Source organism: Pinus tabuliformis, chromosome X, assembly GCF_031772625.1.
Source record: "Pinus tabuliformis cultivar Carrire ecotype Pingquan chromosome X, CPIR1, whole genome shotgun sequence".
In the NCBI taxonomy this organism is placed as follows: Eukaryota; Viridiplantae; Streptophyta; class Pinopsida; order Pinales; family Pinaceae; genus Pinus; species Pinus tabuliformis.
Window position 1 is genome coordinate 478,300,865 of NC_142308.1, and position 25,833 is coordinate 478,326,697.

Genomic DNA, 25,833 nt, shown 5'->3' on the forward strand with positions numbered 1-25,833 from the left:
TCCAGGTTAGTGTCTTGGTTCAGCAAGAAACAAAGTTCAATTGCATTATCTATAGCTAAAGCAGAACACGTAGCTGCTGCATCTTGTTGCACACAACTACTTTGGATGATGCAATCCTTTCAAGACACTAAGATCACATGTACCCCACCCATCTCCATTCTATGTTATAATACAAGCGCCATCAGTATTTCAAAGAATCCACTCATGCACTCCAAGACCAAGCACATACCCATCAAATATCATTTTCTACGTGAACAAGTGCTTGAACAAAAGGTCAAATTGGAGTATGTTCCCTCCAAAGAACAGGTTGTTGATATATTCAATAAACCACTGTCCAGAGAGACATTTGAATATCTCAGACAAAAGTTGGGAGTAGTTATTGCATCATCCTGCTGTTAAATCCTATTTTCTTCAGAGAAAGGTGGTTATACGCGAGTTTCATGAAGCGTAGTCGCGTACATATGCTAGTTTCTATGGGTACAGTCGCGTATATGTTGTTTTGAGGAGAAGAAGTGGGCCAGACTCAGGAGAAAGGGGTCTGATATGGTTCAGTGAATTATCTGCTTTGCTTGATGATGGTTACAATTTGTTGATGACATGTGGAAATAGGTTGGCTCTCATAAGTTGTTGATAACTTGATGTATATCTGATTGATGATGATGCCTTGATAACTCTTCTGAATATGAAATGATCAAATCTGACAGTGAACATCTGGCACAGGTTCAGGGTGAGCATATTCTTCTAATAATACATTGTTGGCATTATATATGAGATCTTGGTACAGATTCACATAGCTGTTTTTTATTCAGGTGGAACAGGTTCAGGGGGAGAACATGGTTGCTGGTATGGATGTTGATTGACATATGTTGCTGATGATAGTTGTTGATGACTATCATGGTCTTGTTTAAAGATATTTGGTCTTCGTTATATATGTCATGTATATCATTTAATGTAAAGGTCATGAAAAGGCCTAGTTTGTAACCCCACTATGCATGGGATAGATGACATAATGTTTCTTGCATAAACAATTGGTATATCCCCACTTGGTTGGGTGGATAAGTCAAATTTGCTATATTCCCATTTGATTAGGAGATGGATGTATGTATGCGTCTTTGGTGATAGGAAGGTCATTGATGATGTATGTATAGAGTCATATTATCTTTTTGCAGACCTTGGTTGTGCTCAGGGGGAGCATGAACTCGATCATAGGAGCTCAATCAGCACACTTCAGCATATCAGAGAATTCAGCATGTACTCAGGGGAGCATGACCCTTTTCCCTTGATGACAAAGGGGGAGAGTGACTTGGTGTTGCCATCAAGTCCAAAGGGGGATATTGTTGGCATTATGACATAGGTGTTGTCCTTCATGGCAACTCACTTAGATGACAGATCACAGTACAGTAGGTAAACAACACAGGGTTACAGATCAGACTTCACAGAATGAAGAAGAAAGAGAGGTACAAGTAGGTTCAACATTAGCCAAGCCGTTATACACGTCGGTTTACTGTATACAAGTCATGTATATGTACACACAGACTTTCACAAAAGAAAAATCGTGTATACCTTGGAAAACTAAGTTCTTGGTCTGTAGTATTTGGTCCATGGTATTGATCCAAGTTATCGGGTCTGAGGTATTGACCCTAGGTATTTGGTCCAAGGTATTGGTCCTAAGTGGTTTTGGTCCATGGTATTGAGAAAGGCCTACAAACTATAAAAGGAGGAGAAGATCATTAGGCCAAGGTGTGCAAGTATCGAATATCTGATGAAGTGTGAGATCTAATATGAAAGTTATTGGCTTATGGTTTTGTGCTTGATCTGAATCAAGGATGAACCTTAGCATTTGATGAAGGATAAGGTTGAATGATGTATCAGAATCTTAAGGCTTGAAGTGAATTATCTTTATGTGGTTTGATCATGTATCTGAATAACTGGTGCATGTTGTAGTCTGTAAATATGATGATCTGAGCATGACTGAAGTCTGGAATAGTTGTAATGTTTAAATAATCATTTACAGATCTGTACGCATATTCACTTTAGAAAAGAACCATATACATGTTGGTTTTGCATATCAAAGCAGCATATACATCATAAAAATGATTTGCAGATTTGTACGTTGGTTCACTTTGAGGAAAGGACGTATGCATGCAGGTTCGAAACATGAAAGTAGCATATACCTTATAAAATATGTTTTAGTTGCTTCTGTTTTTTGTTGCAATGTTTTGGGTTCTGGCTTGGATTCTGGTTACTGTATTCTGGTGACAGCATTCTAAAAGATCATATTGATGGGTTGTCAAAGTGATTGATTGATTTGGTTGTGGTTGGTTCAAGAGGAGATTGGTTGATGCAGATATATTTGATGATTGAATGATGTTGTTGGTGGATCCAGTCTGAAAATATATGAAACGTGGTCCCTAGAAGAACAGAGAATGTTTTATCCTTCTGTAGTCCGGCACCTACGTACTAGTAAACATATCATCTAGTACAAGAGCTAGGGGGTTGTAGCTCCCTTCCAGTAGAAGCTGGAGAATGAGATAAGGTTGTAGCCTTTTGCAGGTAGAAGCCTACGTATTGGTATAAGACTTCACCAGTACAAAAATTGTAAATAGATTTTTCTTATTATTAAAAGAAGACAGAGACGACAACAGCAGGTGGTTTTCACCCACCTTGGGTTTCCACCTTATATCTTGGTGTTCATGTGTGTTTCTTATGTGTGATGCTTTATTCTGCTTTACCGCACTGTCTAATGAATTCCTGATATATTGGTTAAAGTTCAATTCATGATAATTGGGTAAATCAAAAGATCACTGCATATACGTTGGTTGCATTAAGTATAGTTGCATATACACGCTAGTTCACTAGGCTAAAGTAGCGTATACAAATCAGTTTTGAAAATTAAATTATTGATCTAATAATATTGATTCACCACCCCCCCAGTATTATTTCCAACAATTGGTATCAGAGCAGGTCCTTCAGAAGAAGCTTGATCGCTTAAAGGAAGATCCATCATCATGAGTAATCAAGAGAGCGGGGGATCCATCAGACCACCAATCTTTGATGGGAGAAAATTTGTTTAATGGAAGGTAAGAACCACAGCTTATCTTCAATCACTTGGAACAGATGTCTGGGAAATCGTGGAAGGAGGATATACATTTCAAGCAATAATTCATACAGATACGGGAGGTAAAAAGCAATATGAAACCAATGCCAAGGTTGTCAATACATTATTGGGAAGTCTGTCATAATCAGAGTTTTTCAAAGTTATGCAGCTCAAATCTGCTAAAGAAATATAGGACAAAATCGTTCTAGGCTATGAAGGATACTCTCAGATAAAACGTGCTAAACTGCAAACTCACAGAATTCAATATCAAAATCTCAAGATGCACAATGATGAAAGTATAGCTAGTTACTTTTTACATATAGATGAGATTGTTAATTGCATGAAGAATCTGGGTGAAGAGATAAAAGAAGTTACCTTAGTTGAAAAAATTTTAAGATCCTTGTCTGCTAAGTTTGAATCAAAAGTATATGTCATAGAAGAAAAGAAGTATCTACAGACTATTACTATGACACAGCTGCACAGAATCTTAACTACTTTTGAGATGAGAAAAGGAGGTCCATCAAATATGAGAGAAGCTACATTTAAAGCTTCAGCAAAAGGAAAAGAAGAACTCAATGAATCAGGACATCTTTCAGAAGAAGAAGAGGAAGTAAACTTTGTCAAGAAGCTTCAATGGGGTTCTGGAAGATTCATAGGTAAACTACATTTCAAATGTTTTGCCTGTGGTAGAGTTAGTCATTATGCTACCAAATGTCCTCATAAAGATAAATATGATAAAGGGAAGGAATCTGAAAAATGGAATTGAAAGCAAAGTGTAAGTAAGAAGAGCTAATATACTCATGAAGATAGCGATGGTTTATCAATTAGTGATGAAGATGAAAATAGTAATGACTATATACTTCTGATGGCTTATGAAGATTATGATTTTTTGGATGCTTTAGATGAAGATGACATTTATGAAGAAATATCTAAACTCAAAATTTGTTTAGAAGAAAATAATATGGTTGTAGATACCTTGACATTCCAACTTGCTGAAAGAGAAAAACGCAATGAAAAACTAGAATGTGAAATTGTGGGTCTAAGAAAGGATCTTGAGAAAACAAAAGGTCTCAATCTTAGATTTTCTAAAGGATCAGAAACTTTAAATGAAATTATCAAAGTGCAACATTCTCCTTTGATAAAAACAGGTCTTGGATATACTGAAGAAGCATCTCAAGCATAGAAGCCGTCAACCTCCACTAAAAGTTATCTTGATGCAGCAAAGAGAAGTGAACAGTTTGACAATCGTCAGCAAAGGCATAAAGTAGATCACCAGGTAAATTAAGCTCAATTTACTTCAAGGATGAAGGGAAGCCACAACCAACCTCAGGTAAATCATACTCAATTTGCTTCAAAGATGAATATCAATAGAAACTACAATCACCAGGTTAGTAGATTCGATAATCGCATAAACTTCTTTAATGTTCAATGTTTCTCATGTCATAACTTTGGACATAAAGCTGCTCAATGTGTTGCTTGCAAAACCATGATGACTAGAGAAGCAAAAAATCAAAGGAATGTGACAAGGATCGAGAAAGTTTCCTATAATAACTTTTCTCTTCTTGAAAATGAAATAGAATTCTAAATATGTAACAACTTTGGCCATGAAGAATCTGAATGCAGGAGTAAATTTCATTAAATATATCAAAAGGAGAAAACTCTATTAAATCCCAAAATATGGAGAAAGAAAGAACAGCAAACAGAAAGATGTGGTATAGCCCTGTATGCATAAGGACAATAAGACCAATGGTACATCGACAGTGGATGTTCAAAACACATGACAGGTGACAAAGAAAAACTACACTCATATAATGCCTTAGAAAAGGAAAAGAGCGTCTCATTTGGAAATGACACTCCTGCTATCATAAAAGGTAAAGGCTTTGTTTTCTTGAAAGAAAATGTTAAAGCTGGGAATGTTACGTATGTTGATGGCTTAAAGCATAACCTGTTGAGTGTGAGTCAAATGTGTGATCAAGGAAATGAAGTAGTGTTTCGACCAAATGGATGTGTTTTTTGTGAGCTTGATACAGGAGAAACTGTGATTAAGGGTACAAGAACTCAAAACAACCTATACATACTCAAGGGAGGACAAAAACAGTGTTATCTAAGCAAAAATTATGAAAAATGGCTATGGCATAGAAGATTGGGACATCTAATCTTTTCTCAAATAAGAAAAGCATGCAGATTCTAGGTTGTTCGTGATCTTCTAGATATCAACATTCCTGAAAATACTATATGAAAATCATGTCAATTCGGTAAGAAAACTAGATCTCAATTCATCAAAAAGGAAGGGTTAGCTAGTAAGCCTCTTGAACTTATTCATACTGATTTATGTGGACCATCAAGGAAAAAGTCACCTCGTGGAGAAGAATACTTTATATTGTTCATTGTTGATTTTCCCAGAATGAGTTGGATAGGTCTTCTAAAGCATAAAGATGAAGCATTTGAAAAGTTCAAAGCCTTCAAGGCTTCGGTTGAAAATGAATCAGATTACAAAATCAAATGCCTCAGATCTGATCGAGTAGGGGAATTTACCTTGGATTAATTATTTGACTTTTGTGAACAACATGGAACAAAAAGGCAGTTCTCCATTGCAAGGAATCCTCAGCAAAATGGAGTGGTAGAAAGAATGAACAGAACTGTTCAACAAATGGCGCGTGCTATGCTAGATGAATATGGAACTCCTACAACCTTCTGGGGTGAAGTTGCATTCGTCGTTGTCACTATTCTCAACCAAGAAAATGTTTGGGTAAACAGCACTCAAACTCCACATGAACTTTGGTATGGTAAGACTCCTACTGTAAAATACTTTAAAAGTTTTTGGAAGCAAATGTTACATCAAAAGGACTGATGAAAAACTTGGTAAGTTTGAACCTAGAGCAGATGAAGGTATTCTTCTTGGCTACTCTTCTCGAAGTAAAGGATATAAATGTTATAATAGAAGACTTAGGAAAATTATTGAAAGTATTGATGTTGTAGTTGATGAAGCATGCAAAAATCTAAAACAGATAAAAACCGAAGATTATGACAATGAAGAAGATGAGGATCATTTTCCCACATCAAATCACATTGATTCTGAAGAAGAAACCAATGAAGCACCAGAGGAAGAGATAATAATAGAAGAAAAGACTCCGTCCAGGTATGTTCAGAAAAATCATCCAAAAAGCCAAATTTTAGGGGAAAAAGGGGCAGGTGTGCAGACAAGAAGAACTATTGCCGAAGCCTCAAGCTATCTAGCATTACTATCTTCCATTGAAACTCAAAATGTAAATGAAGCATGTAAAGATGAATGTTGGTTCAAGGCCATGAATGAAGAACTTGAGCAAATTGAAAAGAATAATACTTGGGAATTAGTTCCTAGACCTCATGATAAGAACATCATACGAACTAAATGGATATTTGAAAACAAACTGAACAAAAATGAAGAAGTCATTAGAAACAAGGTCAGACTTGTTTGTAAAGGATATGCTCAACAAGAAGGTATAGATTTTGAAGAAACTTTTGCACCTGTTGCTAGACTTGAAGCCATAAGAATGTTTCTTGCTCTTTCTAGCTTTCAGAAATTCAAAGTATACCAAATGGATGTAAAATCTGCCTTTATTAATGGAGACTTGGAAGAAGAAGTCTATATTGAAAGAAGGATTCACTCATGGAAATGATGCAAAACTTGTATGCAAACTCAGAAAGGCTCTCTATGGTCTAAAACAGGCTCCAAGGGCCTGGTATTACCGTCTTGACAAATATCTCCACCAACATGGTTTTTCAAAGGTGTCAGCAGATAGCAATCTATATATAAAGATTGACACCGGTAAAATGCTAATAATTGTTGTTTATGTTGACAATATCATTTTTGGTATAAATGTAGAATCCATGAGTCAGAATTTTGCTTCAGTAATGCAAAAAGAATTTGAAATGTCCTTGCATGGTGAGCTCACCTACTTTCTTGGTCTACAAGTTCAGCCAAATAAAGATGGTATTTTTCTCTCACAAACCAAATATCTCAAACAGATCCTGAAAAAGTACAGCATGGAATATTCTAAACCAATATGTACCCCAATGGTAACAGGATCCATTCTCAACTCAAATGATGATTCAGCAGCAGTACATCAACCAACTTACAGATCCATGATTGCTAGTCTACTTTATCTAACAGGCACCCGACCTGACATTATGCATATAGTAGGAATAGTTGGAAGATTCAAAGAAAATCCAAAGGAATCACACCTTCAAGAAGTCAAAAGGATTTTCAAATATCTTCAAGGAACACAGAACTTTGGTTTATGGTATCCTAGAGATACAGATCTTACACTTCATGCATATACAGATGCAGATTGGGCAGGAAGTGTTGATGATAGAAAAAGCACTAGTGGTGGTGCATTCTATATGGGTTCCAGGTTAGTGTCTTGGTTCAACAAGAAACAAAGTTCAATTTCATTATCTACAACTGAAGTAGAATACGTGGCTACTGCATCTTGTTGCACACAACTACTTTGGATGATGCAAACCTTGCAAGACATTCAGATCACATGTACTCCACCCATCTCCATTCTATGTGATAATACAAGCGCCATCAGTATTTCAAAGAATTTAGTCATGCACTCCAAGGCCAAGCACATACCCATCAAATATCATTTTCTACGTGAACAAGTGCTTGAACAAAATGTCAAATTGGAGTATGTTCCCTCCAAAGAACAGGTTGTTGATATATTCATTAAACCATTATCCAGAGAGACATTTCAATACCTCAGACAAAAGGCGGGAGTAGTTGCTACATCATCCTATTTTTAAATCATATCTTCTTTAGAGAAGGTGGTTATACGCGAGTTTCATGAAGCATAGTCGCGTACATATGCTGGTTTCTGTGGGTACAGTCGCGTATATGTTGGCTTGAGGAGAAGCAGTGGGCCAGACTCAGGAGAAAGGGGTCTGATATGGTTCAGTGAATTATCTGCTCTACTTGATTATGGCTACAATCTGTTGATGACATGTGGAAATAGGTTGGCTCTCATTAGTTGTTGATAACTTGATGTATATCTGATTGATGATGATGCCTTGATAACTCTTCTGAATATGAAATGACTAGATCTGACAGTGAACATCTGGCATAGGTTCAGGGGGAGCATATGCTTCTAATAATACATTGTTGGCATTATCATAGAAGATCTTCGTACAGATTCACATAGTTGTTTTTTATTCAGGTGGAACGGGTTCAAGGGGAGAACATGGTTGCTAGTCTAGATGTTGATTGACAGATGTTACTAATGATAGTTGTTGATGACTATCATGGTCTTGTTTAAAGATATTTGGTCTCTGTTATATATGTCATGTATATCATTTAATGTAAAGGTCATGAAAAGACCTAATTTGTAACCCCACTATGCATGGGACGGATGATGTAATGTTTCTTGTATAAAAAATTGGTATATCCCCACTTGGTTGGGTGGATAAGTCAAATTTGGTATATCCCCATTTGATTAGGAGATGAATGTATGTATGAGCCTTTGGTGATAGGAAGGTTATTGATGATGTATGTAAAGAGTCATATTATCTTTTTGCATACCTTGCTTATGCTCAGGGGGAGCATGGACTCGATCATAGGAGCTCAATCAACACACTTCAGCATATTAGAGAATTCGGCATGTACTTAGGGGTAGCATGACCCTTTGCCTTTGATGACAAAGGGGGAGAGTGACTTTGTGTTGCCATCAAATCCAAAGGGGGAGATTGTTGGCATTATGACACAGGTGTTGTCCTTGATGGCAACTCACTCAGATGACAGATCATAGTACAACAAGTTAACAGCACAAAGTTATATATCAGACTTCATAGAATGAAGAAAGAGAGGTATACGCAGGTTCAACATTGGCCAAGCCGCGTATACACATGGGTTCACTGTATACAAGTCGCGTATACATACACACGCACTTTCACAAAAGGAAAAGCGTGTATACCTTGGAAAACTAAGTTCTTGGTCCGAAGTATTTGGTCCATGGTATTTTGATCCATGGTATTGATCCAAGGTATTGGGTCCAAGGTATTGACCCTAGGTATTTGGTCCAGGGTATTGGTCCTAAGTGGTTTTGGTCCATTTTATTGAGAAAGGCCTACAAACTATAAAAGGAGGAGAAGATCATTAGGACAAGGTGTGCAAGTATCGAATATCTGATGAAGTGTAAGATCTAATATGCAGGTTATTGTTTTATGGTGTTGTGTTTGATCTGAATCAAGTATGAACCTTAGTGTTTGATGAAGGATAAGATCGAATGATGTATCAGAATCTTAAGGCTTGAAGTGAATTATCTTTATGTGGTTTGATCATGTATCTGAATAACTCGTGCATGTTGTAGTCTGTAAATATGATGATCTGGGTATGACTAAAGTCTGGAATAGTTGTAATGTTTAAATCATCATTTACAGATCTGTATGCAGATTCACTTTAGAAAAGAAACGTATACACGTTGGTTCTGCATATTAAAGCAGCGTATACATCATAAAATTGATTTGCAGATCTGTACGCTGGTTCACTTTGAGGAAAGCGCGTATGCATGTAGGTTCGACACATGAAAGTAGCGTATACCTTATAAAATATATTTTAGGTGCTTCTGTTTGTTGTTGCAGTGTTCTGGGTTCTAGCTTGGGTGCTGGTTACTCTATTCTGGTGATAGCATTCTGAAATATCAGATTGATGGGTTGTCAAAGTGATTGATTGATTCGGTTGTGGTTGGTTCAAAAGGCGATTGGTTGATGCAAATATATTTGATGATTGAATGATGTCGTTGATGGATCCAGTCTGAAAATTTATGAAACGTGGTCCCTGAAAGAACAAAGAAGGTTGTAGCCTTCTATATGTCGGCACCTACGTACTAGTAAACATATCAGCTAGTACAAGAGCTAGGGGTTGTAGCTCCCTTCCAGTAGAATCTGGAGAACGAGAGAAGGTTGTAGCCTTTTGCAGGTAGAAGCCTGCGTACTGGTATGAAACTGCACCAATACAAAAATTGTAAATAGATTTTTATTATTATTAACAGAAGACAGAGACAACAGTAGCATGTGGTTTTCACCCACATTGGGTTTCCACCTTATATCTTGGTGTTCATGTGTGTTGCTTGTGTGTGATGCTTTATTCTGCTTTTACTGCACTATCTAATGAATTCCTGATATACTAGTTAAATTTCAATGCATGATAATTGGGTAAATCAAAAGAACACTGCATATATGCTGGTTGCATTAAGTATAGTTGTGTATACACGCTAGTTCACTAAGCTAAAGTAGCATATACAAATCAATTTTGAAAATTAAATTATTGATCTGATAATACTGATTCACCCCCCCCTCTCAGTATTATTTCCAACAAAGTGGAAGTTCAAGTGTCAATAGTTGAATGTAACATTCATAGAGTAGTTGAAGAGTCATGAGGATAGATGAACGGCCACAAAGGGGAATGTCAAGGGTCAGCCCACCCTTTACTATAAATAGTCCCTCATAAATCATTGTAGAGGCTTTTGGTCAACCAAGATTCCAATAGTAGTATCTTAAAGAAAGCTTGGACAATATTGTAATGAGCCTCGGCTTCTCCACTGCACAAAGCTAGAATATCTCTTTGGAGGAGCAAGCGGTAGTGACTGTAATGTTCTGCTGTCAGAAATAGTGATTGGTCATGGTTGTATTGTATGACTGCAATTTACACTTCTTAATATAACAGAGTCAAGTTACATGTTTCATGCATATATCGTATTGTATTCCCGTTATCTTGTTTACTCTAAATGATATATGTATCTGTTTGCTTACACATGCATGTGTAGCTATTTTCTGTATATGTATGTATGAATCTTACTGAAATGTGTTGCTGGTTTAACCATCACTTTGGATCGCTAGCTAACTTTCCTTCCATGTTGTGGTGCATCTTTGCTCATGTGTTCCCTTCTTAACTCCATGTTCTCATGAGTTTTCAAGGGGCACACTCACCTCACCCTTCGTGTGTTAGAACTGCTCATACACCTTCCTTGGCTTGCCACATAGGTCACACCCTTGATACCAACAGGGACATCTAACTTGCCTCCATGTGAAATCGCGGTCAAGGTGATATTGTACAACCCACTGCTAGGACTCCTACACCAAACGGTCTGTGGTCTAATTGGGACTTCTTACCGGGGAGATCCCTTGACATGTTGGCCGGTCCAGCACCATCAACACCTACACAACATTGTAGCTGCAAAATTGTGTGGGACTAATAGAGGTGTGATGGGGTACATACCAGTTTTCTCCCGTCTAAACTTGTTGGATCCAAACCTCCAATTCTGCATAACGTCCATTGGATCTTCATTCTCTTTGGCAAAATGCTCGATAAAAGCTTTGTCATAGATCTTCTGTGGCTTCGGAAAATGGTACATTTGGCTCAAATTGTCTGATTTGAATGATCCAATAATGTATTTCCTGGAGTTTCTGAACGTTCTATTCGAAACATACACTTCATCAATAATCCATCATACCATATGTGTGTATTGTAAGATTTTCGGTCTTGCAGCAATCCTGTGAAGGAAAGAGCATGTTGCTTCTAAGTAAGAAGCATCAAATGAATCTGTGGCATTTGTTGTTGCCTTAGTTTCCAGGGGCCCTGGATTTTCTCCCTCTAGTAAATTGTACATCGCCTCCCAAGATGTAGTCCCGCTATCTTTTTTACAATTGGTATCAGAGAATAGTGGTTGCATGTCTGATTTCTCAGGCGCAGTATCCTCTATGGTCTTTTCTCCTTTCTTAACCATTTTTGTGAGTGTTGTGTTCTTTGAAAACTTCCTGAAATTCAGGCAAATGGGGAAAATAGGATTAAAATGCAAAGCGGTAAATGTAAGTGAAAACATGATTAACACAGTAAGCTCTGAAAGCATGTAAGGAAGGATCTTTTATTTCAAACACGAATAATAAATATATCTATCCTCTCAATCCATTAAACGAATAAATGCCTTTAAACCTCATTAACTACACATTAAGGCTTACACAAGATTTTCTTTATGTCTTGTCAAAATACCGCATCGCATGTTTCAAACTAATTTTTTTTATTGATTTGAATTATGTGTGATACTGATTCTTGCAATTGTGAAAGTTACACGTTGTATAGGGACTGGAGAGCGGACGAAGGGTTTCGTGGAGATCGCAGAACCGAGATTCGACTCCGGAGATGGCCTCGGCTTTCCGCTTCCCCTGTTCCTTGAGCTATCCAGAGGTATTGCTGGCGTATGGAGGAGTCAGAGCTATCGCCGATCGCCCGCCACTTCAACACCCGGCTCAAGCGATTTCAGAGCTAAAGGAACCCTCTGTACGCCAAGATCTGAAAAAGACTGCCGACTATCTCTGGGTCAAAACTAATGGTTCGAACGGCTATTCGACAGGCGGCCTACAGGCCATAGTTGCCAATGAGAACAAGCTGGGCAAGGAAGAGGTCTCCCGCAATAATGCAACCCGCAGGGAGGAAAATCATAGACTATGCATAAGGTATGGAGAAAAAATTTATTTCTTTGAACAACTGACCGCTGATCTGTTCATATTTGGTACAGATCTGGCTTCCATTCTTCCAGGGAGCCCTGCATGGGAGTTACTCCCACCTCTCCGCGGCATCCTGACCCGTACGAGCCCTGGACAATCGGATCTAGATATTTTTAGGGCAAATCGACCCTATTTTGCACCGATCCAGGGGAATCCGCACAGATCGAGATCTGGGCTCATTAAACTAGATCCTCGCTTGGCAGATCGGTCCTGTTTGATAAATCGGACACATCGCCTATCAGATCTGGACGCCCATCCTTCGATATGGGACATGCAGAAGCCACAGATCAAAACCACAGCATCAGATCCAACGAATACTAGAGTTGGAACTCTGGTAAGAGGATTCCAAGTATTCATAAAACTACCTGAAGGAAAATCGAAGTTTATTTGGGTGAAAGAATCGGATACTATTAAGCAAGTACAGGAAATGATCATGAAACAACTAGGATTCCCCATCAGATCTCAAAATCTGATTCATGAAGGCAGAGCTCTACAAGATACAAAATATCTCTGGGAATACCAGATTAAACCCCTATCAACAATCATACTCAATCTGAGAATGAGAGGGGGAGCATCTGTCAATGGCAGGAACAATAACAGAGCTGAAGGGAGTGGTATAGGCGCAGGGAAAAAACCAAGTAACACATCCTTCAAAGACATCCTACAAGGGAAAAACAAAGAAGGAACAGAACCAAATCAAACAGGGTTGGGGGCCAGGCCATACATTGTGGATCAGCTGGATCATACCCCAGTATATAACATAGACACACCAGAAACAGAGGATTACTGTAATATTTATGAAAGGCAAGCAATAATATGCAGATTTAACAGCTTTTGGCCCAAACCAGTGGATTTATTCCACTGGATCTTCACGAACTGGACCTTGCAATGTGAAATACATTTATGTTCCAAAGGATTTTTTATAGTAAACTTCCTATCAGCAGCTGACAGGGACGCAGTTCTGCAGGAAGGGCCTTGGTTTTGGGGATCTACAGGACTATTCATCACACCCTGGTTTCCAGAATTTGACGCAAACACAATGGTTGTCACCAAAATGCCAGTTTGGGTGCGACTACACAACCTACCAATACATCTCTGGACTGATCAAGTACTAGCTGGAATTGGAAATACCATCGGACGCTACATCAAATGGGACACGCAGCGTTTGGAGGAAAGAATATACACATATGCTCGGATATGTGTGGAAGTAGATCTCAGCAAAGGGCTGCCAGACCAGATTCAGCTGAAGCATAGACAGAGGAGCTGGACTCAAGGTTTAGACTATGAAAACACTGCCTTCAGATGTCGAATATGTAGACAAACAGGTCACCTACAAAATACATGTCCAGCAGCCAAAAAAGACAACCGAAGAAAGAAGAAAACAGAAAAACAAGTGAAGGGATGGCAATTTTCCACACCTGAACCAGATGACGAGGAGGAGGAAGAGATGGAGTGTTTAAATCCCAAACAGCCCAGCCAGATGAACAAAGAATCAACAGCGGAAGACAAAATACCACAGGAACAATTAGAAACAACACAGGCAATTACAACAGTTTCTATGGATATAAGCAACAACAAACGACATCATATATCAGATTCGTCGGACTCTGATAAAGAAACTCCACAACCTGTGGATGAAACTGCTCTTGCACTGATAAGTCCAGCAGAGCCACAAGGGGTTTGGAAAAAAGTTGAGAAGAAAAAGGGGCGAAAACTATGATTTTCCTCCACATGTACATTATCATTTTTTGCATGCATGACATTTCCTTGCTAATCGTACACCCTGTGTGGTGTTGACGGTTTACTGCATCTTTTAAAGCAACATATTTGACATTCAGCATATGCCGACAGGCATCTACAACATGTAATTTTTCAATATTAATGAAAGGTTACGATTTTTCCAGTGGAAAAAAAAAAAAAAGATTCTTGCAATTGTGATGAATCGAAATCTCGCAAATCGCAAATTGGGAAGATCAAAAATTGAGAATATCGCAAATCGCAATATCGAAGATTATGAATGAGCAATTCAAGGTCTCTTTAATGTTTTGCGATTTGCAATGAGCAGCATTCCTTTTGCCTTTTTGAGAGTGTTTCCTTAAATACATATTTACGATATGTTGGACACGAATATATTTTTATAATAGTTTTCATATTCCATCGGGTCCGAATTACATCGCATTTCGCATTTTCTTGTGGTTTGTATGTTTGTGCTCTTTTAAAAACCACAATGTGATTGCGATAAAGACTTTGAAGAATAGTTTAAGTCTTAAGTATTATAAAAGCTAAATGCTATCTTTGGGTCTTTTACAGGGATTTTTCTTATCGCATCTTGCAGATTCTGCCTCATGACTAACCCTTGTTATTATTAGATCCTGCGATTTGCGATAAAGCGGGAATGTGTTATCACGAAATGACTTGGTTTGATACCTTAGTTTATCCAAAGTTTTATTCTAAATTCTTACAAAAGGCAAGCTCTTATTCGCTAAGTTTTTTGGAGAATTATTTTTAAAAGGGTCTCGATTTATTAATACAATATTAACTATTAAATCAATAAATGGGGGAGTTGTTGAATAGTACAACATGATATTAGTGTATAAGGAGACCACATTAACTCACCAACTTATCATTCGAATCTAATCTAATACCCTTCAACTCGTTAACAAATGAAGATGAATCTTTAACAAAGGACTCAGTTAGGCCAACGAGAGGTTTAAGTTTATTAGCTAGAAATTTTGCAAGAAGATAAGACAGACCTCATATTGTGTTGACTATGGGGTGTGCGGGGGGGGGGGGGGGGGCTCCTTAAGGATCTTTGGCAGACCATAAATCCTAGGAGTGAGAGGGTTGCTCTCAATAAGCTTCTTACTCAGGGAGCTAACAGTGCTACTAGATTTTATGGCTAGAGCAATCATTTTTGAAATCTTTTTTAAGGGATTCTTATCAAGCTTTTTGTAGCTCCCGCTATTACACAGGTGATCTAACATTTTCTCACGGTAATCCTCCTTGTTAAGGATAACAGTCGCACCCCCTTTGTCAGCTTTTAGAACAACTATGTCCTTGTTATTGTTCAAGGCTTTGAGAGCCTCAAACTCAGGTTTGCTAAGGTTGTTCTTAGGGGGTTTAGCCTTTCTCAAGATAACAGCACAATCTTGCCTAATAATATCTTTAGTAGCATCCAGTAAGTCCCTAATCCTAAATTCAATGTCACAGATAATATCATGAACAGGGATTTTTCTTGGAGCTACAACAAAGTTTAAACCCTTCTCCAAAAGACTAAAAACTTGAGGATCAAAAGAGAATTTAGAAATATTAACCACCCTATTGCTAGAAGAAGAAAAAGAAGCCTTATTTTCCTTAATGACATTATCTAAAGAAAATAGATTATTGTTATTTTTATGATTAGAAAAAGGATTATTATTATTCATATCAAAGAAGATATATTTTCAATACAATATTTTATTAATAGTGTAAATGAGTGCCTTAAGGGGTTGAATTTAATGGTGAAAAGTAAGGTGTTTTTCATCAATAGGTAATATTTAATTCTTGTGAGGATTGCTTCTCTGAAACCTATAGGACAACTTGACATGGTAGTTGAACATGTGGTTGCACCCAAGAATATCATATAAATTATTTTATAACCTGATCTAACCCCAATGTCTTCCTTCATGAAATTCCAAAGGGGTTGGATCCAATAATGAAAATAAAAAAGCTTTTTTCTATTGGGAAAGGTTCAATTCTTGTGAGTATCGCTTACCCTAGAAGCTATGGTTACACCCTAAGATAGTGGTTGAATGTATGTTTACACCCAAAGGTATTATAATAATGGAACATGTAAGTGGGTCAAAGCCCACTCTCACACTCTTCTTTCAAAGGTAGTCAAATCTGGCTAGGGAAATTATATTTCAAGGATTTTGTAAAGCAACCAAGTTCAAAACTTGTGATGGTCAGGAGACACCAAAAACAATTCAACCATGTTAAAGGTTGGTGTGGCCTAGGCTAGATGTGATGCCAAGATGATTTTAAAAACTTACATATCCTGAATCGCAATTTCTTAAACCATAAGCTAATCTTACAGATAATAGACACACTAACAAACTAAAATACACCATGAAATAAATTAATCTACTTACTTAATACCAATTTTCTAAATACTAATAAAAAACTAACAACCTAAATTATATATTAAAATAAACTTTATTAATATTAAAACAAAGATAGGGTGGCCAAGATAATTCCTTTGACTAAATAAAAGGGGAACAAAAGACTAAAATAAAAATGACTTAAAATTTTGCAAATTGCTATAAATTATTTAAAATAAATGCATTAAAGCAATTGATGAATTCAGAAATTGGAAAGAGAAAAGAGACAAAACAATTTATTAAACTCACTTTGTATACAGAAATTACAATAATAAATCAATCCACAATTGAACTCACCCTTTGTACAAAAATTACAATGATAAATATATTCACAAATATCCTCTTCCAATGGCACCCAAATTCATTTCTATTAAAGAGAATTTACCTTTGTTTTGTTGATTTTTTGTGCAACATTCGGAGATATTCTCACATGCTCAGAGGTCACCTAAGTTAGCCTAGAAGAATTGTGAAAGTTAAAATTAAAATTTTAGTTTTTGGTCATCATGTAGGCTTAAAAATGACAAATTGGCCCACCATGAAAGGGTGTGTCCTTTGGTCAAAATTCAACTCATTTGACTTGTATATATACATGATGTGACACTTCACTTTCATCATTCATCATCACATTCTCTCTCTTCTAGAGCAGTTGAACGTGTGAACAGGATGAGGTCAAATTGATCGAAATTTGATCAAGTCCAAGTTTGACTAAGTTTGATTGTTGACTAGAGTTGACCATAGTATGGATCTGACCATAGGAGCAAGCTTGACTACAGGCCTAGTTTTGATTGTTTGACCAATTTTGAATTCTATATTTTTGGTTGATTTGACCAATGGTGACCTTCCAGAAATTGACTAGGTTTGACTAGTATTTGGACTTTTGGCACAGATTTTGTTAGGTCCCTATATTTCTAGTGTAAACCATTATTGTTATTAGTACAACCCCCTTATTATATTGTTGTGCCCATGTAGTCCCCATATTGTTATTATTGTGCCCCATAGAAGCCCACTATTATTATTATTGTGCCCTTACATTATTAATGTTATGTCAGCTCTAATTATATTATGACCCCTTAGACTCCTATATATAGAAAGGAGGTCATGTCATTTGCATCATCCAAGAATTGTTCATTTGTGTAATGTAAAAGAGGTTGCCCCCTCGAAGAGGCTGAATTCTAAGGCGTTGATCTATCTTTTCTATCTTTTTGTGAGTTGGTTTCATAACATATTTCCATACAATTTGGATTTGTAAACCTTGTTGAATAATAATCTCTCCTAGAAGAAATGTTGATGGGTTTCTCCCAAGTTTAAGTTTTTCGGGGAAAATTTGTTGTCTCTATTATGTGTGATTGTTTCTTTATAATCTTATTTTTTTCACTTTATTGTTGAAATATTATGTGTATAATTGCTCAATGATATCAGTGATATAGAATAAATTGTTCAATATCATTAAATATTAATTGTCAGATGAAACAATTGGTTTCGATTATACATCTGGTAGAAAATTCAACGCTTGTTGCCTAACATTTTATCCATTACATTAAAAGAAACTCTCCCAATGAAATATCTCATTAAAAATTTAGGAAATAAAACATAATGTTAGTGCTACATTTAACGAAATCAACAATAATGGACACCACATATTATGTACAAAATCCGAGAGGATCCTATGAAGTGAAAATAATTAAAATACCTAAGTATAACATCTGGGTAGACAATATCAATTGGTAATTATATTTATGTATATTAGTTACATTGAAAAACGCTGATGTTCTTTGAAGGAAATCAATAATAGGTTAAACACTTTTTATATATAACACAATTTGAACCTAGGTTGTTTATACGATCCTGATTAATATTTGATTTGAGTGGAATAGTAGGATCATGATTAATCTGGACTGTATAATCACCATGTTTCTCATTTCATAATAGGCGGTAGTGATCACAAATATTATTGATGGAATGATAACCAACCCATTAACTATATTTATTTATTTTTATTTTATTTTTAGTTTGAGTTAGAATCGGGGATTTTATATTATAAAAGAATATGAAAAAAATGATAGTGAAAGTTGTATCATTAAGTATGTTATTACAAATGATTAGGATGATATGTGAAATAATTTTAGAAAACTTTCATGAAATTTGTATTGTTTTATAATACATTATAAAAACTTAATAAATTATGAAAATATTACATGATTAAATTGGATTGAGTTTTTATTATAATTGATTGTGTTAATGGACGATATTTTTTCTTCTTTATTATTATTGTTGTCTAAATTTTCTTTTTCTCTGATAAGTTTTATGTTGTTTTTATTATTCTTGATTCGTTATCATGTGGGAAATCTAATTGATTTTGTATCTCATATTCTTCTACCTAATTCACCCAACTCACTTTAAGTTCATTATGATCTATATCAACATGGGAAGCAAGTCCTTCCAACGATCCTAGATGTACCAATGATCCAGGAGGATCTTGTCAGTCCAGCATGAGCGGAGTCTTCAGTGGTTCAAAGTCAAAGTGGTCTTCAAATGATCATGGTCGATGTGGTCTTGAACTTTATCAACTTCGCCAGTATTCGTCGTTAACATTCAATGTTCGTATCTTCAGCGTCAACAGTGATGTTTATGGTTCAAGTTGTCCTGGTGATGTCAATGGTTGAGATGGTTTTCATGGTGTTCAAAGAATATGGTGTTAGGTACTTGGTTGTCGACAATTTTTTTCGTCAATTCCGTCGAAGTTTGGTTATCATCATACAGGTTTGTATGTCACATTATGACAAGTGGTTGTACAAAAGTTTTTAGAACAAAATGATGTAAAGTCTAAATCATCCCTATAAAATCATTATACTAAAACCTATGCTACAAACCTAAACACTTAAAACTACACCTAGGATCTAAACTATGCATTGAAAATGCATTAACCCTAAGTTCTAAACCCATTTGGGTCATGTTTACATTGCAAAACTATGTAATAAACATTACAAACCTTATAAAACATAAAACAATACAAAATGCATATAAATTACCCCTAATCGCTGGCCTAACTGCGCAGGGAGAAGACCGCAGCAGAGTAAACATCAACGGGTGACCACAAGGTAGCAGACCGCCGTTTGGGTGGACCGTCACGATCGGGCGGGGTATAAACCATGGTCATGTGCACTGATGGAGATAGCCGCTACGATGCACAGGCTGTCAGAAGTTGCAATAACCGCGGCGTGTGAACGCAGAACAGAAGACCGCGCAGTCAGCGGGGCAGTTACCAGAACCACTGGAGCTCTAACCGCGGGTTATATCGACTGTACACATGCACTGTCAGCGCTACTCCGCCCGGTTAGCAAACCGCTAACGGATTCAGGCTATTATAAGGTTGAAAGTGCGTTTTTAATTCGGAATTTTGATATTTAATCACACCTAGGCCTAAATGACATTATGTGACATTAACTATCTAAACCTAAAACCTTAAAACTCATCCCTTAAATCAGCTCATACATTCTAAAGTTGGGAAATAGAGGTTGGAGTGCATTTGCAAGGCTATAAAGCCAGTTTGGCTCATTGAAGAGAAGGAGAGTGGTTTTAGAATTTTGTACGCAGATTTTGAAGGACATAGGCAATTTTTTTTTCAATGTAACAGGAGCATCAGGAGTCGGAATTGGGAACCGTGACAGGGGTTGGAAAGCTAATTCAGAGATATTTCTTGTTACAATGACTAGAAGTGCCTGTGTGCACAATCAGTCTGGTTAATTTTCTGTGTAATCGACATCGTTGAATTCAATCCTAATAAAGCAGACCTGGAGACGTAGTCCATCAGGGACGAACTCCGTAATCAATATTGTTGTCTGGTATCATTGTGTTTTTTCTGCTTATTACTTCTGTTTGCATGCTTCTTATGTTTCAATTCTGTCATAAAGTCATCCTCTTTCATTCAGTTCTCACGATTAAAGCACCTTAAGTTGACAATCAGTTCACTGATGGCATTAATCAATTCTACTTCAATTTAATATATGATCATTTCAGATCAATCAATCCATGCAAAGATGATAAATCTTGTTTTAGAGGAGAACCTCTAGTGTGCATCATTGGTATGTCCTCAGTATCCTTTGTTTCAACTTTTGACTCATCGAAGGGAGGATTCAAACAAATGAATCTTTCTTGGCAGGTGTTTCACTAGCTTTCAATGAAGCATCTTTGGGACCTTCCTCAGGTGACTCCTAATGAAGAGAATCTTCCTTGTAAATTTGATGTACTCTCTTGGAATCAACCCATACGGTCAATTTACGCTTGTGCTTTCTAACTTTCCTAGGACCTTTAGAGCATTGTATTACAAGATGTCTTGTACCAAAACAATGTCTACATTGCAAAGAAATATTTTCATAGTCTAGTTTCTAAGTCCAGAAGTAGTTTTGACCTATCAAAACTATTTCAACCAAAAAAGGTTTTGTTGAAGTATATTTTTACACATATTAGAGCATATGTATAAATGTTAAAATTCTTTTTTTCAAGGCTTATAAATGGAACAATCTTAGAGCTATCGTTGACTTTGAGAGAGGGTAAACCCCAAAAATGCAAGGGTATATTTGGGAGCTTAATCGAAACCATAGTCAAGGATAAGATATCAATCAAAGAATTCGGGGGGTGGGGGTGTTTAAGGCTTCATGCATAAACCAAAATCACCCCCAAAATAGGGGCATGAACTAACAATAAAATCCCTATCTTCAAGAAGAATAAACGCAATAATAAAACAAGGGTGAATAAATGTTTAAGCTTTCAAATATCTCTTCTAAAATCTTGAGATCTAATCGTGAAAATCAACTAGATGAGGCTAGAAACCATTGAAACAACATACTAAAGAATTGGATCTATAAAGCCTTGCATTTTCAATAGCATCCTTCACTATGGGAATGGATAAAGTTGGAACCTCCTAACCAAACAAGAGTGAGAAAAAACATCGCTCTTAACGATGTTTAAAAAAATAAATAAAATAAAATAAATAATAATAATTGCTAGTGGAACTGAAGGCGGAGCCCTTGAAAAGGCACATTGGTGGTCCTTTAGATGGCCCAAACTAAGGATATGCATGGCTTTAAGTACTTGCAATGCCTAATGGAGAACCCACCATCTTTTAAATGGGGGCTAAAAAACCAAGAAAATCGCCTAGAATGGGCTTGAACACACTTCTATGAGTAGCTAAGATAAACCCTAGCCAACATTGTAGCATACAAGGTAAGCACAAAAATATTGGTTTCTTCACTCATAAGTAGGTGATAATATTATTTTGTACATAAACCCCAAATTACATTAATACAACACCACTAGTTTGAAAGACATGGGGTGGGTTTTTCACTTAATTTTTCTAGGTTATTCTCTTTTGATTGGGCTCTTCTTATAAATAAAAGATTTAGTAGTTGGTTATATTATTTTGATATGTAACTAACCAGGATTTTCTAATATATGTCATGAAAAGGGTAGAGTTTCTTTCGAGATTACTACTTCTATATGTACTATATTTTTGAATTGTATGCTTTGATTACATATTGTCACAATTTTAATGATGTTTAACAAATTGTCTTTCATAGCTAAAAGATATTTAATATTCTCACAAAAAAAATCTTGGCTTTTCATTCCATACAATATCCATTTTAATTTTGGTTCTATCATGTACCAAGAGGGATTAAATATATCATGGTGCAAACCCTTCCTCAAGTTTTGTTAACTAAAAAAGGTTTTCACCTTGAGATACTTGATTTGTGCATGATAGATCTAGAGTTTTATATATATATATATATATATATATATATATATATATATATATTGGTTCTATCATGTACCAAGAGGGATCAAATCCATCAAGGTGAAAACCTTTCCTCAAGTTTTTTCAACTAAAAAAGTTTTCACCTCGGGTGACTTGATATGTGCATGATAGATCTAGAGTTAAGATATATATCTTAACTCTAGATCTATCATACACAGATCAAGTCTCTCAAGGTGAAAACATTTTTAGTGGAATCAACTTGAATAAATGTTTGCACCTTGATGGATCTGATCCATCTTGGTACATGATAGAACCAAAATTAAAATGGATATTGTGTGTATATATATATGGATATATGCTAGTTATATGTGTGTGTGTGTGCCTTGTGTCAAACTTCATGTTGATAAAAGAAAGAATTACACATCTATCTATGTTGTTTTTTTTAATTGCAAGCTCCAGTAACATATTTCCACAATTTTAGCCAACCTTAATAACTTTTCTTTCATGACAAAAAGATCCTCAATATCATCAAAAGTATCGAGGGTCAAGAGGGATCAAATCCCTCAATATGCAAACACTTCCTCAAGTTTTTTCAACTAAAAGAATATTTCACCTTGAACAACTTGTCCATGATAAATTTGAAGTTAAAATTCATCTATGTTATATATTTATTTCTTTATAAAGTTGACATCAAAATGGTGGCGCTTCGATCCCCTCAGGATTTTTGTAGGGTTGTTTTCCCCTATAATACATTCTCTTGTGGTTCTAGGTTTTTCAAGTTAGGGTTCCATCGGCCCTTCCCCGGTCATATCCCTCTACTTTCTAGTAGACAACAATATTTCTCCCTCACATTGATTCTATTTTGCATTGCATTTATCCTCGGATTGGACATTACTCATGATGGATGTGGACTTGGTGGATTTATCTGACAGACTTTATCATAGTCATGTGTTCCATGATGAATTTTCATTGTTTCCATCCCAACCCTTGATCTCTCAAAGGAGGCTCCACGTTCTTCCTCTCCTGAAATTTTGTTGAATCCATGGCATGTTTCTTTGCAAGTGGATCCATCTTAGCAAGGCTTCCTCTTGGATAAAAGTCATCTATAGGATGCATTAGATCCCACATTTAGTGCTTCCTTGTCTATCCCTTTGCATGCATCCTCTGATGGTTCCCCTTCTCATTCTTCTAGTTCCCCTTTGTCATCATAGCTTGACTTTGGTGCAGACATAAAGGTAACTTGTCAAGCACCTAAGGAAAAATCCATATGTATCAAGGCATGGTCCTATAAAGGTTCTATAGTAGTTGGACAAGAAATTTGGATTGAATTTATATTGCAGTATGCAAGAAAAACCATTCTTGGTCAATTATGTGGAAAAATTGTAAGTGGTTCCCCCTTGGAAAAATGGCTTGGGCAACTTGCTTCCTTTGTTAGGCTATACTTAAATCTTCCATATCATATCCGAGGGATGGCTGTATTTTATTTTCATTACAGAGGTTGACTGTGACATGATCAAAATCTTACAGTGAAACTGGGGGATATCCAAACTTGTCCTCAATCCCTAGTCTATGGAGTTTGAGCCATTATGAGAGTCGGAGTCAATTTTCAAGACATGGTTTATTCTCCCTAGTCTTCCCCTCACTTTCTAGTCTAAAGAAATGATATGTGCTATCGGGAATAAAATAGGGCATTTTCTTCAGTTGGAGCCCAACTGGGTTGCGAAATCAAATAGAAGATGGTTATGGCTCCAGGTAGAGGTGGACCATTGAGTGGGGCTCCCCAGGGGAATCGATTTGGTGGTTAGCACTTCGATTTGGAATTGGAAGATTGAAAAATATTGGATGCTTCCTTTTACTTGTTTTTCTTGCCATGTGATTGAGCATAATAGGGATCAATGTGGCAAGGATTTTTTGTTGATCCTTGAAAATAAAAAGACTTGGAATAGATTGCCCAAGTTGGAGACTCGATGCACAACAAGTTGAAGGTTCCTTGTCCAAAGGGGGAGGATTACAAATCTTAGGCTTCTTCATCCAATGGTCACTCCAGTTTCAGAAAAGGTGTTTTTCCTTCTCACAACAATCTCGGTAAGAATCTTCTTCCTCTATCCCCAAAATTATTGTTTATGGTTATTGTTAAGGAGGATTCTAGCCCCCAATCACAACTAGGTTCTCTTTCGATTATTCAAAGTCATCCCCACCTCCTCTCTTCTCCATCCCCCCTTGCTACAATTTCCCTTACTTCTACCCTTTCCCCCTCCCTTCCTCCCAAGCTCGTTGGTCCTCATGTTGATTCCTCTATCGGTCTTGCTCTAGAGGAAGGCCCTATCCAACTTCCTCCCACACAACTTCCAACCTTTCTCCTTTGAAGGGTTACGCCCTTCATTCTTGATTCAAACTAGAAGAGGTTGCTTCCTCCTTTAGGGGTCTTGTAACATTGTCATTATAGACCAACAAAGTTGGTCGTAAATATCATCCCCTAAAGATGGAGTATAAAGTTGTTCGTGACATCCAGAATGATGAACAATCAACCATTGTCAGAGCCCTTAGAATAGGGAGAGCCCTAAAAAAAATAGCAAAATGATTGTACTCTTTCTCAATGCTCATGCGGTGGGACTTTTGAAAGGTCTACTCACTCGCTGGAGTCCATCATTCAAGGCCCTATCCTCCACTGCATTTAAACATGCTACCTCAATACACCTGGAAGTAAAGGAGTTGGAAATTGTACTATTGGTTCTAAAAATATATAGCCCTTACTTAGATAGAACTTGTTTTTGGAATGAATTTGTAGAGTCCAATGCTATGTCTTTCTCCCCACACTCATAGGTGAGGATATAAACTTCTCTCTCTCTCTCTCTCTCTCGGAGGTTGATCTAGGGTGCCAATCCAAGAGAACCATTTATGCAATTATTTTTAGGTCTTCTAGAGAAGCTCGAATTAGTGTACATAACCCCAATAAAGCTCTCTCTGATGTAGCAAAATTCCAAATTATTTGACAATGCAATGCCTAAAAGTTTAGATTGTTTCTTAATATCCTCGAATATAACATATTCACATTTCATATTTAAGTCCTATCATCTTCGAGTCATAGGTATCTTTGAGTGGGTTATTCAACCGCCTCTCAATCACTTTTAGGATGGACATGGAAGATCACACTCTTTTTTTCCCTTTCATTATGATCACACCTGGTTTCAAGAGGAATACTTCAGAAAACTAGTGGCCCAATCATGGGAGCCATTGGTTGATTCCCATATTGAAACATATAGGCACAATTTGCTGCAAATATCTCCAAAATCAAAGTTGCAACT